The following is a 15725-nucleotide window of genomic DNA, read 5'->3' as shown; positions in this document are numbered from 1 at the left end:
GTGATATGAATAAGAAACATGGGTCAAAGCTGGTTTCTTTCTCACTGCAGTAAGGAGAGAAATAATTGGGGTTTGGTTTTTCATGGATCAGCCGACGGCTGCTGCAACATCCAGCCCTGTTTCCTCCTGACCTAAGCTGTTGCTCCAGTCTGGCTTGGCAGCTTTCTGCTCCAGCTGCACGTTGCACCCTTTCCAGAAAGTTGTGCCATGGCTTCGTCACATTCCAGGTGAAGCTCCTTTTCATCAAAAAGGAGTAAGACATTTCATAACTGACTCTATCTTCTGTTTAAACACTTGAAAGGCAACATCAAAACATGTTCTAGGGCGCAGCAGCAGGTCTCAAAGCTATTTTTCTGTTGGCTTAAGAAGTGGTACAACAGAAACAGCATACTATTTCCTTCAGAGGTGAATCATTCCCCAGCCTTGTCTTTAAAGAAAATGTTAAGGCGTTTTTTAAGTTGCAAAAATGTGGTTTATATATTATTTTGACCAAACTGTGGAACAGCCATTCTGATGAATTAAATGTGTGTACATTTGCGATAAATAGAATCTGACACTGATGCACTGTTAAGTTTGCAGATAAGCTCACGGAAACACAAGAAAAAGCAGAAGTTAAGGCATTGAATCCTCCACTGGCTTAAATCGCCAAAGCTCCTTCAAGATACTTAGGTTATATTATTGCCATAAAAATACTGCAGGAGGAGCACAAAAACTCAAAACCAGCATGCACTCACTTCTTAAAAGTACTGGGTTTGTCTGCTTGACCAGAAGAAATCCAGCATGGAGACCAGGCCAGCTGAGATAAAGAGAACCAAGCCACATGAGGCAGATGCTGGACACAGATAGGAGACAAGCCTGTGAAGAACAGCTCAGCTTCCCAGAGGCTTCAGGCACCAGAGAACAGCGAGGGGGAAGAGTACATAGCACAGCTGTGAATCCCTCTATGGAGAGGCATTTCCTTTGTGGAGTAATTTTTCCCATGTCTATCTTCAGGAAAGAATTTGTGTGTCTGTTAAGTCCCACTAATGCACTCAGAAAACCAGAGCATGTGCTTAAGGGGTTCTTGTAACAAATTTTACAGACATCATTTGAGCACGTGAGTTATCCCCTTGGCTTAGTGGGACCATACATTCCTGGAGTCCCTGATGATCGTACTGTGGCCTCCATGGTAAACTCCAAATGAAAAAGGAAAGTAAATCAAGAAAGTTGAAACACTGCTGAACACCTCCTCCCCCATCTAAGGCTCCATTTTGGGGTATCTGATCCTGTGAAGAGCTTGCACAACAAAGCACTGAGGTCAGCGGGGCTAACAAACCACAGGTTGTGCTTTCTGTTGAGTCAGAGGCTTTGCTGACAGACATTCAGAGCCGATTCTGCAATGATCCATCATCCATGTTCTTATTATCAAGACAGTAGTGCCGTTCTGGTGTAATGTTTTAGAGATCTTTTTCTGGTAATAAAACATAACCGTGCATTACTTTTTGTTGTCTCTTAAACAGAAATACACAAAGCTGTAAAAACACTTCTAATTATGTTTAAAAACCAATCACATTTAAACCAAAGCTGATGCCAAGAACATATTATTCACACAAGCCAAGAGAGGCAGAAACACTTCACTCCACTGCTGTGGACTGCGGGATAGAGTAAGCAGGATAACTCCGTCTGGTTTATGGAAGCTAAACTCATGGAACTTAGCTTTGCATGTCCCCTTTTTGCCCCACTGGCTGCATATAAGCTTTCTTTTTAGTATACCCTTCGCACTTACACATTCTTTTCAACTACTTCTTCATTCCCTGCTCCCATTCCCAGGGTCTGTATTCCTGCTGTGTTTTGTCTCTTTATCCAGTTGTTGTCCACACTACTTCTCTCCCAATTTCAAAGCACTTTTTCCCTACCCAGCCTGCATGAGGAGACACTGTGTTCCATCTTATTTTTCCCAATCTCGATGTATCTTGAGAAGTTGCAGGTTAGGAGAGAAAGGATTGAAGCTTTCTTCACTCATTTCTCTATCATCCTCCCTCTGCCCTAACCATTTGGTGGGTACCTCTTAAACAGCTCCCAGTGGAAGCACAGAGAAGACATGGAAATACAAATAGCTGCTTCTTGTTTTCAAATTTGGGACCTGCTGCCCAGCCCTGTTACTAACAAGGCTAAAAACATTCCTTGATATTGTGGAGTTGGTTGGATGCAGTGACAAAAAGTGATCAAAAGGTGATTTCTGGAAGCTTACCGCAGAATCCCAGTCCCCTTGATCTATAAAACACAAGCGGATCACTCTGACTGATAACAACTAATGAGTGTGACCTAAACACTGAGCTCTGGAGACACATGAGGCATGTCAGAGCGCATTTCTTACCTAGACAAGCAAGGCATCGCAGTGAAGTGAAACACTGAATAGAGGATTATCTATATTTGTGGGCAAAGTCCTCCAGCTAAATCTGAACCACAGATCTTCACATCTGAAAATAAAACCATTATCTTGATTTTCTTCCTGTGGTGCAGATAATATAGCAATGCTGCCAGAGATTTCTCTATTCCTTATTGCTGTCTTCTGCTGCTGCTTTCCTGCTTCCAGGGGAAGAGCAGAGAGTTAACAACAGCTCCTTCCTCCTTAGGCAAAGAGATGACTTCAGTTACAGTGCTTCTGTAAAATGGGTAGGAGCCACCACCTTCTGTCACTGTGGTAGCACAGTACCTCACCTCTGTGCACTCACACACACACTTGAAGAGAGGGGAGAGCAGCAAAAGCAGGTCTTTTCTCCAAGGGATGGCAAGCCAGGAACCGAGGTGACCCTAGAGCCTGCCCTGCAGCATCAAGTGAGCCGGGAAGGATGGGGTCAGAGGTAGCAACCAAGAGTCCAGATCATAAGGCAAAAGCACCCTGACAGGGAAGATCCAAGATCAAACCAGGAAGGCAGAACCAGGAAGCCAGTTCATAAGCCAGGTACAGTCCAAGTAGGGCCATGATGATAAGACAGTGCCCAGTTTAGGCTGGGAAGCCAGTCCATACAGTGAGCTCCAGAGAAAAGGTCTTCATGGCAAGCCCTAGCCAGGCTGAGCTGGAGACCAAAATGCTCCACAACAGCTCAAGAAGAAGCTGACAGTCCCCAGCTGAATGAAAAAGGGGCTCTGCTCCCTTTTAAGGTGGTTGGGTGGAGCTCCCATATGGTGCTGGCCAGATTTATTGAGAGCTGTTAAGTGTTCTCAGGACCCTGATGGAGAGAATGAGCAAAAGAAACTGCAAAACATACATATATACACACACACACACACACACGTATATATATATATATATATATATATGCACACAGCCTATACGTCACTATGTTAATTCTGTTTCTTAAGCTCCCTTCTCCATTTCCAAACATCTGGCTTATGACTTTATGATTTTAGACCTCTAAGGCTTGGAATAGACCTTAACTCTAAAAATCTATCTGGTGTCACACAGCAAGAAAAGATTAGGAAGTTAAAGAAAGACACAGCTGCAATTAAAGGAATTCAAGTACTTTTAGGCAAAAGTTTCAAGCTGAAAATAATATGGCCTGCATTCCAATTTGCATTCAGGCTGCTTTAAGATCTATTCAAGAACTTTCTAGTTTGCTTGTCTACAAATCATTATAAATCTGGAAAGAATCTGCACTTCCAACATCCTTCCACATCCTCCACAGCCTTTTTTTTTTTTTTTTTTTAAATTTGCATTACTGCTTTGTACTTCTACTACTACTACCACTTGTGCTTACTTTTAGGCTGTTTTCCCCAAATTGATTTTCCCTTTGATCTTTCCATTCCACAAGGATAAGTTTTCCAAGATGCTCTCTATTTTTTATGGTCCTTAGTGGCACCTGTATACCTTCCTAAGTTAAAAAGCAACAGAAAAATTTATGCTGTTTGCCTTCTCCTTGCTCTCTAATAGATACTAGTCAGTATCTGGCACATCAGTCAGGTTATTCTAAGCAGTGTGCAGACAGACTTGAATGCAAACACACACAGGGCTGGGCTTGCAAGTGCTGGATTTCCTGGAACTAGATTATATTCTAATTGTCCTGCAGTAAGATATTTCAGGGCTGTTGAAAAAAGTATACAAAATATGAAACAATGATTCTTATTAATAACTTACTTTACCTCCTGCCTCAGCTTACTTTTGTTTACCTTGTGTTTGCAGTCTGATTTTATGTGATAATTATTCCTTGCCAAATTATCTGCGACAATTTTTAAAGCATTTAGTTTTGCACACATTCCCATACAAACGCAAATCCCTTAATAGAGTTCGGTTGTTATGTTTATTCTTCCCTCTCCATTGCAAGTTTGCGTAATTAGTTTTTAATTTAGCTTATGTTGGAATCTTTTAATATTTAAAATCCTGTCCATGGGCTACCGTTACCTCAAATGGACCAGGCTGAAGTCAGATGGATTTCCAGACTGTGGATAAATCTTTTCTACTCACGTTCCTTTTTCAGCCGTGATTGTGTTTCTGAGTCCCACCTGAAGTTCACGGCTCCTTCTTTGCCAGCAGAAGGGGTTGTGTGGACACTCCTTGAGCTTCTCCACTGCACGTGGGCTAGTTCAGACTGCCTTCTTCAGTGGTTTGAAATAACTGAGCTCATTCTGTAAAGTAGCAAATGGTGTACGTAAACACATTTCCACCTGCTGGCTGATCAGTGGGAATGGAGACCTCTGCGTTTGAACAGTCACCAGTACCTCGCAGAGGTATTATCTTCAACCAGCAGAGACGGCCTCACAGTAAACATGTGCTTATGACCAGGCTTAGCTAAAACCTGGACAGCAAGAATGCTGCAAAAGCTACATTACCTTCGGAAAGAGATGACCAAGGAAGGGTGACCGAGAATGGTGCATGGTACTGCGTGCAGGACACCGCAAGTGACTGCTCGGGGCATTTCCCACTGGGCTGCTCTGGAAAAGGCAGGTGTGGAGCCAGCTTACGACAAACCCTCCGAGACTGCACAGATGACTCAACAGAATGTCTAAACCATCTCTATGGAAGAGTTATTCCAGGATGATTCATGATCACTGTCAGGAGGAGATTATCCAGGGAGAGGACAAGGACAGTTTCAGCTTCTCAAATTGATTCAGAGAAAATGAATCTGATTCACACTAAACTCTGGCCACCACAAGTGCCCTGATCTTTAGGGACTGGCAACTGCTTATCACGTCTTAATGGAGGAGGGCTGAAATATTTTAGAAACTACAGAGCAACCCATAAGGCTCAAACCAACAATTTCACACAGGGAAGATGTGGGCAGGGACTGCAGCTACCTGCACCCAGAAACACTCTCACATGCTGGAGAGATGCAGCAAGGGCTCCTCTTCTCACTTAATGAGCATGTTTGTATCAGAAGAGAAGCTTCACGTCTAAGAAACCAAAGATGAGGACAGTGAAAAGAGAAAACCAAACTTGATAGAAAGCGCATCACACGTGCACTTTTGAGTCCAGGCAGCCTCTTCCACCCTTTTCCATCTCTGTAATTATGGAGGGGCTGCCAGGATCCAGCCTTCAATAAAAGGCATCTGTTCCTGAAGTGAACACCAGCACTTAGTTGCTAACAGCACACAGTAACTCTACACATCAGTGCAGAGCAGGAAATGAAAAATGCCTTTTCTAACTATGTTATAATGGCAATTTTAGGTAGATGGAACATTAGCAGCAGATGCCAATCTGGAAGCTGGCCACACCATTGGCTTTTCAGGAGCAGCTTTGGTCTTTGGAAGCTTTTCATGGGCTGACAATACTTCAGAAGAGTCTACTTTTGTCTGGGATTACAAAAATCAATTGCAGCACTTGTACCTAGTATGAATGGTTACCATGCGGACAGCCTCTTCAACCAACTGGCATTTATTCTAGGTTATCACATCAAGAGTGCTACAGGAAGCTTTCTCCACCTTTGTGGTGCAGTTTGTCAGAAGATGATTTCCATTTTTAAATTCAGTTTTTCTCATTCAAAGAAAAATAGATTATTTTTCACCCAACAGGCAAAATTAGTTCCCTCAGGGAAGGTTTGTGTGGTAAAGAGGTAAAGTCTTGTAAGGCATTTCAAGGTTTGTGCACAACACCCATGTCACTGTACTGGTGCACCTCTTGTCTTTCAGATTTCTATAAAATGTGTCTTGAGCTCTAACTACTTTTCAATCGTTCTTTCAGTGCAGAAAACTGTACCAGGTGGTGGGAATGATAGTTCTGCCAATGTCAAGCCTCCTTGCCATTAGTAAATCCTTCTCAATCTAAACAGATGCATTTCATACATGAATATACAAGGTACACCAGAGCAGAGGGGCAGGTTTCCCAGCTCAGCCCACGTATATTCACTACAGTCTTTTGGAATAGCAGAGACAAACCAAAATGTCCTGGAAGCCATCTGGCTTCACTCTGGGGGAGTTGCCTGACTTGCTATATCTGAACTTAGCTGAGCACCTTATATGTCCTTTTATCTCCTCTGAGGATGGCATAAGGACTAAGACCAGGGTATTCTCACAACTAGTCGATGCTTGGTTGCTGCCTTCAGCCTATTTGCTTCTACTTTTAAACTGCTCTTGGGACCACCAGTTGGCACAAATCAAAGAAGCTTTCAGACTCCACCTTCAGGTGGGAAACTTGTTTTGCCCACTTCTGGCCTAAGATTCAAGTTATGGGAGTGGTTTAAAAAATGTTTCCCTTTTTTACTGCACCCACCACCAACCCCCACCCCAGTTATGCCTTGTATCTGCTGCAGAGACTTGGGACACACTATTTAGCAGCTCCGGGGTGAATCAAACGTGTTACACGATGATTTGATTAAAGGAATCATTCCTCTTCAACTCAGACACCGTTATGTCATGGATCTGTACAAAACACTTTCCAAATGATCTTTTGTCCAACAGCCCAGAGCAGCTGTTAATATTTAAGGAGCACCAGAAGTTAGTAAGCATCTCTGAAATGCCTATGGGATTTAAATGTTCTCTGTGAGGTCTCCTTGATAGACTCATTGTAATTTTGACTGGGCCAGAGGACTAATTCATCTGCCCCTTGAGTATTTCCTAGTGCATAGCAAAGAAAAGGTAGCAAAAATATATTTCCATACAGATGCATGACATATGTATACCTTAGGTAACATGTATTTCCATGTGTACTGACATATAAAAATGTGCTCAGAATACATTTCACACTGTAAAATTCACCATTTAGCAGTTGGGAAACACCACAAGAAATGTCACCTGTGGCAGCATAGCTTAGTCCTGTGTAGTGAGTACTGGAGCCCGACATTGTGTTGTGCTCCTTTGTTGTGTGTGAAGGCCAACCCATGCTCTGTGTGCTGCTGAGGGTGGGACCCCAGTGAAACAGGATCAGATGTGTTTTGATCACAGGTCATCCCAAGAAAGAGTCACTGCCCTGGTGCTACCACCAGCTGCTCATCACCCTTTCTCTAACAGGGACATAATCACACTTTCTGATCTGCCAGCACAGCTCCATCTGTAGTCATTTCCTAGCTCAAATTCTGTCAAATGATGCAGTTTTCTTGGGGGGGCAGCACGGGGGTGTGTGTGTGCTTTTAAATGGCAGTCAAAGCAGTGCCCACGCTAAGGCAGATTGTTTTTGCAAAGCCGAGGAACAAAGTGAGATGTGCTCTTCTACCAGCAGACCTGAGAGGTCAGCAACCCGTGAGACAGGATCTGCTGCAGCCAGAAAATTGTGTGTGATTGCACCATTAATGAGCTCCTGTTCAATATTCCTTTTTGCCATATTGCTCAAGGCATGGTACCAAAGCCTTAGTAATGGTGCCACTCAAACCCTGTGGTGGAGACAGAATTACTAATATCCGTAACACCCGCCACAGTAGTATCACAAATACCCATTTGTTCATTAATTTTAAATGCCCGGGTTGATTTTTTTTTTTTTTTTAAAGAAGCTTTAGCATTATACAGCACTTTACTTGACAAGGGAACAACTTAACGTTGACTTTCGCTGCAAACATAAGCATCAGCACCTGAAATCTGGGAATACAGTATGTAAGAAACACACTTGCTTAAATGAGCTGTCAAACTGTCAAAGCTTGATTAACATCATATAGGAGTTAGAGCAGAACCAAGATACAACTCTGACAATCTCTAGTCTCTATCCTCAGTTCTTTGTCTCATGCAATACCCATTTGCCAATTTCTATGTAGAACAAGGAAGGGGACCCTGGATATGTCCCAGAGCAGATCCATCCTGTGTCTTCAGCAAAGAAGTGTCCTGAGGGAAAAAAGTATATATGATGATGCAGTTAAAATTATAGGTCTCAGGGCTGAGAGCGTTTTGCAACCTTAATTCTAACATTGCCCAAAAAGTAAGGACTTGATATTTTTAAACATTGACAAGGAGGGAAAAAAAAAAAAAAAAAAAAAAAGCCCATAATTTCCTAAGTTTATAAAAACACACTGAAAGCCCAGAAATGTGCTTCTGTTTTCTCTCAGTAATCCAGCACACAGCAGCCTGTATACTGTTCTTGAAGACATCACCTACTTTAAGCAAAGGACAATTTTCATTAGCGTTTGACCATTGCCTGATGTATTTGACAGGCTCTCACCTTCTATGCACATTTGTGTTTGTGTATGTGAGTGTGTATACCACAAACACACACACACAGACACACACACACACTTTGCCAGTGGGTTTCAGTGCTATTTGCTGACACTGTATGAACCAAAGCTATATATGCTGCAAGAGGCACACAGAGTCATAGAATCATAGAATTGTTTGAGAGCTTACAGATGATCTGGTTCCAACACCATTGGCTAAGGGCAAGGACACCTTTCACTGGACCAGGTTGATCAGAGCCCCATCCAGCCTGGCCTTGAACACTTGCAAGGGATGGGGCAGCCACAGCTTCTCTGGAAAACCTGTTCCAGTGTCTCACCACACTCATAGTCAGGAATTTTACCCTAATATCAGACCTAAGTCTATCCTCTTTCAATCTGAATCCATTCTCCCCTGTCCTGTCACTACATGCCCTTGTAAAAAATCCCTCTCCATCTTTCTTGTGCATCCTCTTCAAGTACTGGAAGGCCATGATGAGGTCATCCTGAACCCTTCTCTTTTCCAGGCTGAGTAAACATAATTCTCTCAGCTTTTCCTCATAGCAGAGGTACTCCAAACTTCTAATCATCCTGGTGGCCTCCTCTGGACTCGCTCCAGCAGGTCCATGTCCTTTCTATGCTGGGGACCCCAGAGCTGGATTCAGTGTTCCTGGTGGGGTCTGAGCAGAGCAGAGGGGCAGAATCCCTCACCCTGCTGGCTACTCTGCCTTTGATGCAGCCCAGGACGCGTTTGGCTTTCTGGGTTGGAAGTGCACATTGCTGGCTCATGTCCAGCCTCTCATCTACCTGCACCCCCAAGTACTTCTCAGCAGGGCTGCTCTTGACCTGCTCATCCCCCAGCCTCTCAAGGGTTGTCCCACCCCATGTGCAGGACTTTGCTCTTTATCTTGTTAAGCCTCATGAGATTCCAATGGGTCACATCTCAAGCATGTCCAGGTCCCTCTGAATTGTCCAGGTGCGTCAACATCCAGGTGTGTCAACTGCACCACTCAGCTTGGTGTCATCTTCAAATTTGCTGAGTATGCCCTCAATCCCATTTATCACTGATGTCCATTGGGACACATGTTCTTCTGCTTTTCCTTCCTGTGCTTGGCTGGCTCAGTCCCACCTCACTGTGATGTTTCTGCTTTGATTCTTTTCCTTTGGCACTCTTCAGCCCTATCCATTTCTCCTTGTCAGCTGAATCCCTCCCTCCCTCCCTCCCCTCCTCCTTTCCTCCTTTGGGTTGTGAATCCCCATCTGCGGCTCTTTGCCCGACCACACTTTCCCCTACCTGAGTCTCTTCCTCCCATCAGTCCTTCTGCTTCACAAGTATCCCCTTGCTGTACAGTCTTCCTGTCCCTGATGAATGCTCTGCCTTTGCTTCCTTGCGCAGACAAGTCCCAGCTCTACCCCAAAGCTTCCTCCTAAAAAGCCTCTCAGCCCACCAGGGTACCTCCGTAGACCCTTCACGCAGTCCCAGTCTTCTGTCTTTCTTTACCTTGACTACTTTCCCCTGTCCCATCATCATTCTGATTTTCCAAACAGTCTCGCATTTTTGAACCACTTCTGACTCTACTCTCCCAGTTCCCATAGTCATCCTCCTTTTCCATTTCCTTATCAAGCTTGTCATCTTCCTTTTAGCTTCCTCTGTCTCAGTTATCCTTCCAGCCCTGGTTCCCAGACTCCTGTTCCACAGCTTCTCCTCTCTCTTGAAACTACCAGCTGTTTGGCTGGTAGCATGTGGATGGATTATCAAAGATGGAAAGAAAGGGACTCCGTCTAGTTTTGTCCCTTCAACCCAAGGCCTGAGTTGGAGCTGCTGCTGGCTCTGTCCTTACTGACACCTTGACCTGATCTCAGACACCTTAAGTACCTTAGCATGTCAGCTGCACAAATAAAGGCTCTTGATTGCTTACAACTTGAGAGCTTAAGCTCCGGTCCTCAGGGAATGGCAGACCAGACCTTGGGGTCAGAGACCTGGCACTTACACCACTATAAAAATAGACAGGACTATCTTTATCCTTCTAATACATTACTGTAAAACCTGCACTGAGTACCAGGATGAGTTACCTGCCTGTACTTATATTAGACATTACAAAATATGCTTCAAAGGATGTACAGTCTAATTAGACCAAAAAACCCACCCCGAGAAACTCACCAGAAAAAAAACCTCCAAGCACAGATGGAAGTGCTATTGCCTTTGTATAATTTACTAGCTCTGGACATACTCTGGGAATGCTGATAGCTGGCTCTGCAAGGCCATTTACACAATGCTGTGAGAACCCCCTGAGGTTCCCTCCTGAGCAAGTGCCGAGGACCTCGAAGCACGCAATAATGAGCTCCTACCAGAGAGCTCTCAGACACTTCCATAATTTGTGCTGGAAAACACGCCACATTGATCCTCTGCATACACATTCCCTTCACCACTCCTGAGCTAGCAGAACAATTCAGGTAACTTAGGACTTCCCTTCCCAACCAGTGAGGTATGTCCACGTTGAAGGTGAGGCTCTGTACAGTGCAAGGGGCCAAGTGAATAAGTTCTGCTGGGATCTGTGGCCTTGTTCTTGGGAGCTGCCAGTAAGAAAAAGCAGCAGGAGCATGGGGAGCTGGGACACAGGAGAGCAGCAAAGACTCTGTCTGGCAAGATGAAATGGGAAATTTCAGCTGATATGGGCAAAAGTCCCTGCTGGGGACAAGGGCCGGGAGGAAAAGTGCTAAGAGGCTGGCTCCAAAAACATTGGTAACCACTGGCCTAGAGACACTGGCAGCTTGCAGTAATTAATGTATTCCATTACCTCATGGTTTTATGCTTCAGATGCAGATTAATAGCACTCATTCAAAGAAAGAATGACATCATCTGCATAAAATCCTTTCCAGTGTCATACAGTATTCTCTTGCTCTCCGATTATTGCTGGTCTACTGGGTTAGTGATGGTGTTTCAGGTTTTGTTTTACAATTTAGTAAATGTAAGTCCTGCAATTCTTCATTCAAGCCTGTTTTGTAAGAATCCTCTTAATGGACAAAGGGACTTTATACGCAAACATTTCTTCTGTCTCCTACACCTCCTCATTCCTACAGCAATCTTTCTGCAGAGGTTTTGTGTGTCTTCACAACCTGAAAGGAGGTTGTAGTGAGTGGGAGTCAGTTGTGTTGCAAGTACCAAGCAATGGGACAATAGGAAATGGCCCCAAGTTGTGTCAGAGGAGGTTTAGATTGGACATTAGGATGTTGCCCAGGGAAGTGGTTGAGTCACCATCCCTGGAGATATTTAAAGGGAGTGTAGATGTGGCACCTGAGGACATGGTTTAGTGCTGGACTCACTACTGATGGGTAAATGGTTGAGCTCAAAGACCTTAATAACTTAAAGGATTCTATGATTCAGCCTTCATCCTAGCAGGGTCATCTGGGGGCAGTTTGCATACTTGTGGAACTTTTTTTTTCTTTTGAGGAAAAACAGTCATTAAACTCCTACACACCATTCTGCGTAGGCAGCACAATCTAGCTCTGCAATTTTTTGATGCCATTGCCTTATTAAAAATAAATAATCTCCAAAGATAACAGGGCAAAGGAAATAAGACAGACAATATTGCTTTGGACAGAAAGTCTCTCATATGCTCATATGATACAACCTGATATCAAAGTACTACTTGAATTTCAGAGAATTATGGTTTTTCCTCAGCATTTTCACAAAGCTTCCATTAAGCACCAATTGAGTTCTCATGCATGTGGCAGAATAAGAATATAACCAAGACTACATATAAAAATGAATGAGTGAAACAAATTCTAAATACTTCACTGCTTTAGTTGCCTATTCATTTTTCAATAAATTTCTAATCTGAAACCTGCAATTAAGATGTTGTGCTATCTGAAACAATAGGCTGGGTTTACATATAGCTGCCAATTACCACAGAAGGTGCTGGGAAACATTCTGTAAAACTCTGTCTACACTATGCAAAAAGGAAATCACAGCTGCAGCTAAGCAAGCAACATAATAATAATTTCCCTGAAGTCATCTGCTTGAATTTTTTTTAATGAATTCACCATGAGCAGGCTTACTTTCAAATAACATTCCTTTTCCAGCAGCTTTCTCTAAGTTGAATCGCCCAGACCCTTGTGGAAAGGATACTTCCAGGATCTTAGAGATGGGAAGATTTTCAGTTTGTCTGATTATTGTTCCCTGCTGCGGCTTGCAGACTCACTGCATCTGAATTAATGTAAATGACAAAGCCCTGTCTCTAAAAGGAAGGGCCAAGTAAGGAAGGGGTAAGGCAATTCTTTCTATTATTTCCTCTAAAAAGATACTGTCTGTTCAGAAACACCTTGTTTCCCGCTTGAACTTTTCTTAATTAACCTAGTCTTTTCATGTCAGTAATCTTTGCACTATTTACCCAGCATTTATACACCACTCCCATAATATCTTCCAGCATTGGTTTTGACAAGGTAAACAAGCTAAGCTCTCCTGGTATCCTCCAGAAAGTTTCTAGATAGTCCAACTCAGAAAATTTCTAGCTGGTCCAACAAACAAACAAAAACCCAAATACATAAACAAACAAATACCCCCAACCTGAACAAAACCAAAACAAAAACAAAAAAATCAACTAAACAAACAAACAAAAAAATCACAAAAGCAGACTTGTATCCAGACCTACATATGGAGGTTTCCATCAAACATCTGTCACCTTGCAAATAATATATAAATCCTTAGTACTGTTCTCTGTTGTTTCAAGAAAACAGACTGGCTCAGTGCTCCAGAGGGAGCGAAAGGACTGTATTGTTTAAGCCCCTGGCTGAACATCAACATAACCCAGTGCATGTTAGGCCTGTTTTTCAGAAATGTTAAACAACCTCGACCCTCCTTGACTTCAGGTGGAGTTGAAGATGCTCAGACAAGGCCCTTAAAAGCAGGGTTTGGCTCTTGTGGTAGGTGTAGAATGAGTCTGTGCACAATAGTCTGATGCAGCATCTCAGTGTCCTCAGGTACATTTATAGTTGAGAATGGTGGCAAGCTCTCACATCCTTAGAAACCCTTTTTGCTCTTCCAGTAGCTTCAACTTGGCACTCTCGTTCTCTGAGTGAATCACAAGTGGTCAGAATCTGTCTGAAGGAAGAGTTTTCTGTCCATTGGAGAAAGCTGACTCATCCACACTAAATCTCTGAAGAGACTGACTACAAAAAATATCCAATTGTTGATGCTACATGACCCTCTTGCTTTCAGAGATCTTTCTGGGACTTGTGCTTGGGTAATGGATGGACAGATGAAATCTGCATGCTCTAGGTGAAAGAGGTGAAGCTCTGTCTTTGGTAAGGAATTAGATGGGTCACTGGCACTTTCAACAGATTTAGACAGTGCAATAGATATGATAAAGATATGCAATAAATATAATAAAGAAAACACTGCAAAGAGGCATCATTTTGACTGCTTGTTATTAATGTTGGAAGAAAAGAGAGGTTAGGGCTCACAAAAGGGAGAGGAAAACTGTTGGTCCATGTTGTAGGGTCAGGTCCAGAGATAAGAGGCTCTGCATTTCTGAGAGCAAGACCCCAGAAAGCTCTCAAAAATGTTCAGCATGATGAGAAAACTGAGGCATGGTATGGCACACAGACATGTTATTGTTTTGCCTAGATCTGTATTTCTCTTGTGCTGCCTAAAATAGTGTTGAGGGAGCTGTAAGGGGGAGGATTGGGATGCGGTTGGAAACCTCATGCAAAGGCTGCAGTATTCACTTCAGCTATCATATGTCCCCGAGGAAGCAGCCTGCCAGAATATCCAGAGCTGGTGCTCTGGGAAGGAGTTTGATTAAGCCATCAGGGAGTCTCTGAGACCTGAGACCAGTCTCAGGATCTACATCAGTGGGAGCAAACCATTACACAGAGGTCAAGTTCACTCTGACTAAAGATCTGAGTTGGGACCAAAGGCAAATCAGCCACAAAGCTTTTGCTCATAAACTTGGCACTCAGCTCCAAAACTCCTACTGAATACCAAGGCTGACTGAATACCAAGGTCCCAGTTCTCAAAAGGGGATGCTCAGAGAGGGTCCACACTTTGGGAATGCATCAAGAAATCCAAAGACATGAAGCAAAGAGGTGCAGCAGACTGGACCAAGACACAGGAGGAGGAGGGAGAGAAGGGCTACAACACCAAACTCTCCAGAGATCACCTTTTGGACTTCTGGGGAATGATGAATTGAATCATCAATTTGCAGCCTTGCAGCTGCCTGGGAAAACAGGAGACCCTGTGGTTTTCAGGCTCACTGGTCCCCGTCCTGCTAGTCACATGGAAAGACCTGGGATGAGAAATTGAGGGTTTCCAGCACCCTCCCTTGTTCAGCAGCCTGCCAGAAATGCAGTGACCCAAGGGTTTTCCCTTTCATGGAAAAATGCTGAAATTTATGTTTCATTCCAATTTGAAATTAAACCAGATTTTGCAATATCAAAATCCTCCACAAAACAAAATGACTTTTCATAGCACAGCTTTACTGATTGATGCAGACTGCATGTAACTGAGAAGAGCCTGCTAAGTGGGTGTTTCAATCAGAATTTCCTGGTCTGTCACTTCCAAGAAGACAATTCACGGCAAAACCAATGGCTGCAGTTTTGCAGGAGGACGGCGGGAAAGCAGACCGGGCACAGCATCGGTGCGACGCCACACGGTGCCTGGGTGCGGCTGCTGACGAGAGAGCTTCTCGGAAGAGGTCCATTCACCTGCTGCACCTTCCCTGTTTTGGTGCTGACTTGCCTAGGACAGTGGTGAGAGTCTTTTCCTCGTGGACACAGGCACAGCTACCCCACCTCTCTTAGAGGTGTTTGTGCTGCAGGTAGCAAAGCTACAGCAGTTGGGGTTAGCTGAGCTGACCAGTGAAAGAATCTGATTTAAGGTGGACAGGAAAATAAAATGAGGATGGAGGAGCTTTGTAGATGAAGGAATGTTGCATTAAATGCTTTTGCACAGAAATTACTTCTGTTTATCACCATTCAGCACATGCACATGGCTTCGGTTTTTACAGCAGTTTCCCAACTTACCTGCTGTGTATGGATGATAAGATACTCGACTGTGAGGAAGATTCAGTTAATTCTACTCTGCAGTTAGTTTGGTAAATTCGTTTGATAGTCTGGTCTGAGCAACACAGTGTTATTAATATCTGCAGGAGGCACAAGAGAATGCTGCAGAGTAATATT

Source organism: Hirundo rustica, chromosome 1, assembly GCF_015227805.2.
Source record: "Hirundo rustica isolate bHirRus1 chromosome 1, bHirRus1.pri.v3, whole genome shotgun sequence".
NCBI classification, from domain to species: domain Eukaryota; kingdom Metazoa; phylum Chordata; class Aves; order Passeriformes; family Hirundinidae; genus Hirundo; species Hirundo rustica.
This window is presented reverse-complemented; position numbering follows the sequence as displayed.